Genomic DNA, 6,000 nt, shown 5'->3' with positions numbered 1-6,000 from the left:
AGCAGTTTTTATTGGTGGAATTAGGGCCCCTGGGGAAGAATGTCTCTGGACTGAGGGTCACACCCGTGTCTCCCCCAAACCGTGTCATCTGATGAGTTTTCGCAATATTTGAATGAGGACTTGTGTGTTGACTAACTGGGCTGTATGGTAAGTGTGGCCATAGATGAACACTCCCTATTCTTTATCCTTCTGTGGACCATGGATTTGTAAAGAATGGGTAGCAGACAAAGGTCAGGACCACGATGCCTGACTTGGAACTGGTGGTAATGGTGGGGAGGAGGACGCATCATGAACTTTGTTTACTTCATCCATTTGTTCATCTGTTCCTTCACTTATTGAAGTGATGTATTCAGTGCCTCGAGTCCAGAAAGCCCTTCCGCTGTTCTTCAGGAATGTCAGGCAGCCAGTGTGTTTGAAACTTAGTGAAGTTTGAAAAAATGTAAAGTGGGGTCCGTGTACCCTTCATCTAGTTTTCTCCCATGGTAACATCTTATATAATGGTAATAAAATAATAAAATAAAAACAAAATAAAGTAAAAACTTATCGACATTGGTACAATCCATAGAACTCATTCAAATCTCACCACTTTCACATGCACTCATTTGTATGTGTGTGTGTATGTGCATATATATATATATATATATAACATTCAAGAAAGGTAATAATATGTTAATAATATAGTGTGTAGCCACCTGGCTTTTTCTCACTGAACATAATTTCTATGAAATCCATCCCAGTTTCTTGTGTCAATAGTTGTTTTGTTTGCTGAATAGTATTCCATGGTGTGGAAATGCCAGTTTGTTTAACCGTTTACCCTTTGAAGGACATCTGTTTTTTTTTGTTTTTCCAGTGTTCTAGGCTATTACAAATAAAGCTGCTATAAACATTCATGGTTTTGTAATGTGGTTTTGTAACTTCTGTGTAAACATAAGTTTTTATTTCTCTGGGATAAATGCCCAAGTATTCAATTGCTGGGTTGAATGGTAAGTCTAAGGCAGTTTTGTTAAGAAACTGCTAAACTATTTCCCAGAGTGGCTGTACCACTTCACATCCCCACAGCAAAGGATGAGCGATCCAGTTTCTCTGCATCCTGGCCAGCATTTGGTGTTACTTCTATTTTTTTTTGGTTTGTTTTATTTTTTTTAAAAGACACATTTTTATTTTTAAAAAAAAATTATTTTTGGCTGTGTTGGGTCTTCGTTGATGCTCGCGGACTTTCTCTAGTTGCGGCGAGCTGGGGCTGCTTTTCGTTGCGGTGCGCGGGCTTCTCATTGCGGTGGCTTCTCTTGTTGCGGAGCACAGGCTCTAGGTGTGCAGGCTTCAGTAGTTGTGGCATATGGGCTCAGTAGTTGTGGCTCACGGGCTGTAGAGTGCAGGCTCAGTAGTTGTGGTGTACAGGCTTAGTTGCTCCACGGCATGTGGGATCTTCCCGGACCAGGGATGGAACTTATGTCCCCTGCATTGGCAGGCAGATTCTTAACTACTGTGCCACCAGGGAAGTCCCAGTACTATTTTTTATTTTAGCCATTTTATTACGTGTGTGGTGATATCTTATTGTGATCTTAATTTTCATTTCTCTTTAATTTTTGTTAACATGGTTAATGATGTTGAACAACTTTTCATGTGCTTATTTGCCATATATCCTCTTTGGTGAAGTATCTTTTCCTGTCTTTGATAAAGTATCTTGCCCAGTCTCTATTTGGATTGTTTGTTTGTTGACTACTAAATTATGAGAGTTCTTTGTATATTCTAGATACAAGGCCTGTTTTTTCATACTCTTCACAGAGTCTTTGGTGGAGCAGAAGTTTTTAATTTTGATTAGGTCTCTCTCCTATGTATTTAACTTGTATGTTTAGCCTAGCCTGCTCTATCGCACTTTTTCCCTTGGGGCAGAAACTGCATCACGGTGCATCTAACTCGAGAACCACATCCACCTTGAAGCATGTTTCTTTTCCTGTTGTTATATCAGCTAACAATGCCACAATGTAGCACAAAACAGACACCTGAAAGTCATCCTTGATTCCTCTAATCCTTTCATTTCTCCTCTAATCACCCATCCAAATCCTGTCTATTCTTACTAAACATTTCTCAAGTTCACTCTATATCATATTTTTATCCTCAGTGCTGTTGTCTTGATTCAGATCCTTATTATTTCTTGTCAGGATCATTGCACTGAGCTGCTCATTATACTCGTGGCTTCCAGTTTTGCCTGACATAAAGCAAGAGAATTCTTGCTTCCATATTGCTACAGAATGATCTATCCAAAATGCAGCCCAATCATCTTATTTCCCTGCTCAAAAAAATCCTTAAACATCCTTAAATAGCTTACCATCATCTCCAGAGTAAGTTTAAATTTTTAAACATGATGTACATGCCTCATCTCTCACTGCTCCCTCACACCCAGGCATTAGCTCCGACCATTCTAATTTATTGCAGTTTTTTCTTTTTAATTTTTTTATTTTTGGCTGTGTTGGGTCTTCGTTTCTGTGCGAGGGCTTTCTCTAGTTGCGGCGAGCGGGGGCCACTCTTCATTGTGATGCGCGGGGCTCTCACTATCGTGGCCTCTCCCGTTGCGGAGCACAGGCTCCAGACGCGCAGGCTCAGTAGCTGTGGCTCATGGGCCTAGTTGCTCCGCGGCATGTGGGATCCTCCCAGACCAGGGTTGGAACCCGTGTCCCCTGCATTGGCAGGCAGATTCTCAACCACTGCGCCACCAGGGAAGCCCATATCGCAGTTTCTTAAATGCGTTGTGATTTCTTGATTCTGATGGTTTGCTCAGATTGTTTTCCCATGCTTCTTTGCTTGAGGCTTCTGGTCTATATTCAAGATTCAACAGAAGGGCAGCTCCTCCAGGGAGACTTCCCTGATTACCCTAGCAGGTTTACCTCCTCTTTGCTCCTATAATGACTCAATCAAGACGGGGACTATATCTGTATATCTGTATTTATTCCTAGGGCTTAAAAATGTACTTGGCACATAGCTTACAAAATTATGGAAGAAGCGAATGAATCTTAGTAATTAGATCTCCTCAGTTTTGAAAGTACCTGTTTCGCCATCTTCAGTAGATTGTAATCTCTTGAAGGCTAGAACTGTCTCTAGTCTCTATTCAGAGCGCCTGCAAAATGCCCAGCTCATAGGAAATTCTCAATAAATATTTGTTGGATAAATCAGTGAAGGGCAATGTAGTGGACTTTAAGTTAATCTTTTTCCCTTTGCTTATCCCCAGAGGCAGGCACTGAGCCAAACAGTAAAAAAGTGTGGAAAAGGATAGAAATTATTGATGGCCTAATACACTCACATGACTGAGTGAGCACTTCTGATTTAGGTATGGTTGTATCTGCCCTGAACAGCCAGAGGAAGGCAGAAGGCTACTTTTGTTCTTCATAATTTAACAAGTACATACTGACCTTTCTGTTATTGGACAGCCACTGAGTAACAAAAAGAATCTATCCTCATCTAGCTTGAAGTCAGATTCTGTTTTGAGCTATTGTTGGTACAAAAAGAGATGTTAACCTTTTGAGTAATCCTTTCTGAAATAGATGAGGTTCTTTGTGGTCTTATTAAAAGAACTGATTGTGATAAAATCAAATTTATCTGACTAATTTTATATTATAATCTCTTTGATGCATGCCAGATTCAATGTGCAATAGGTAAAAATTAGCCAGGGCTGACCTTAAGAGAACGTTTAAAAAGCAGCCCTCATTTCCCTCATTCATCCATTTGTTTTTTAAACTCTCTCACCCCTGCCCCAGAAGGGCCCCACGCCACCTTCTCACTCCCCCAGTTCCCACTGCCACACCTCAGTACGCCCCCTAAACCTAGCATCCTGGATTAAATGAGACTTGTCATGCATTCATATACCATAGGGGTGTCATATCATGTCCTAATATATAAATACCCATTCGCTTTTAGTAAAGGGATTGTGGAGCATCACAGGGTGTAAGAACCAAGAAGAGGTTTCATGGTTCTTGCTATGCCCAGCATGGGTCATAGCTGCTTTTTCTCCCATCAAAGATAATTAATTAAGAAGGACAGGCTGTCAGGGGGAACCCTGGGTCTCTTGTGATCATCGACCTTAATGATTAGTAACTTCATTCCAATCCAGCTACTTAGTCCCACTGTCACACCTTGGACCTAGTTATTGCCAGAAACGACTCCATCTGAAGTCTCAGCTTCAGATATCCTGCTCTCTGACTACCGCCTCCTGTCCTTCCAGTTTGCTTGCTCGGGTACCCAAGAACATAATCCTTTGACATTAGTTTGACAGCCAGTTCATTGATACCATCACTTTCCCCTCATTTTATTTCCTTCTTCTCCATATAGATTCCATGATTCCAGGAATAATTGGTCCTTTGCAAATACTGTCAAATTTCTTCCCCCTTCTCTGTCTGTCATACTCACCTGACAAATCTCCAACCTTGGAAGAACCCTACCCTCTGTCTTCTCTGGGCCTCCATTTGAGCGGTTCAATGCTGTTGGACAAAGTCACATGAGCATGTGGACTGGGTTCACTGGAAATGCATGATCTTAAGCCTCAAATTGGCATTAACCTAACTGTGTTTCCTTCTTCCTGATATTATTTCTTTTTTTCTCTTGAAACGTCCTATGACCCTTTTCCATCATCACCCTCAGCTGGTGCCTCACCCTCAGACTCAAAGCCTCTTATCCTCCCCATTCTCAAAACCCACAAACTGACCTACACTTGAACCCGCCTTCATTTCGTGTCCTCACAGCAAAAGCCAGTCCCTCCGCTTGTCTCTGGATCTCATCTACATCATCTTCAGTTTCCCCTGTTGCCTTCAGTATTCCAGGAAGAATTGTGTTAGCAGCATTAAAACAAACAAACAACAAACATAAACATTCCATTTCAATACAATTTTAATTGTTAACTTTGATCTAACAGGAGAATTTTTTTGTATTGATTTTTTTCCAGGCAACTCATTTTGACTTCTTCCCCCAAATTAATATGCCCCTTAAACAATGCCTTATTTTCTATCTTAACAAACTTTCACTTCTCTGCCTGACTTTTAAGCATCTCCATAGTCTGGGCCTGCCTCATCTAGTCTTATTTCCAACTAGGCAACACACCAGCTCCCCTGGGTAGGCTTGTGTCCTCACCTGTCTCCTGACATACCTTTTTTGGTATACCTTCCTTTCACTCAAAACACTCTCCATTTTCTGTTCAGCTATTAGGTGGCAGAGAGGAACTCCATTCAAGGTCTATCTGATCCCCCAATCCATGCTTTTTATAAAATTATTGAAATTTAAATAATACTTCTTTTATATTATTAAGAATAAATGGATTATAAAATGTCATAAAATGTCTTTGAATTTAATTAAAATATTTTAGCTTTAAATTACAGATATTTCCAAATGTAAAAGTTGAGGCTACTGAACACCTATGTAACCATTACCCAGCTTCAAAAATTAACATTTTTTCCATCTTATTTAATTTACCCTACCTCTATTTTTTTAAAAATAAATTTATTTATTTATTTATTTTTGGCTGCATTGGGTCTTTGTTGCTGTGCGTGGGCTTTCTCTAGTTGCAGCGAGCGGGAGCTACTCTTCATTGTGGTGTGCAGGCTTCTCATTTCGGTGGCTTCTCTTGTTGCGGAGCATGGGCTCTAGGCGCACGGGCTTCAGTAGTTGTGGCATGCGGGCTCAGTCGTTGTGGCTTGTGGGCTCAGTGGTTGTGGCTCACAGGCTCTAGAGTGCAGGCTCAGTAGTTGTGGCTCACAGGCTTAGTTTCATGTGGCATGTGGGATCTTCCCGGACCAGGGGTTGAACCCATGTCCTGCATTGTCAGGCAGATTCTTAACCACTGTGCCAACAGGGAAGTCCCTACCCTACCTCTATTTTTAAAATAATAATTCTAGACCAAATCTCAAAATCTTATGTTTTTTTCACTCTTTCATCTGCTTAAATATGCAGCTCTAACCAATAAGGACTTGAAAAAAAAAAAAACCAAAAACTGATCACTGTGCTGTTATCATACCT

The sequence above is a fragment of the Delphinapterus leucas genome, chromosome 6 (assembly GCF_059928025.1).
Source record: "Delphinapterus leucas isolate spDelLeu-1000000601 "Yukka" chromosome 6, BTC_Dleu_Yukka2, whole genome shotgun sequence".
Taxonomy (NCBI): domain Eukaryota; kingdom Metazoa; phylum Chordata; class Mammalia; order Artiodactyla; family Monodontidae; genus Delphinapterus; species Delphinapterus leucas.
Note: the sequence above shows the minus strand (reverse complement) of the source record.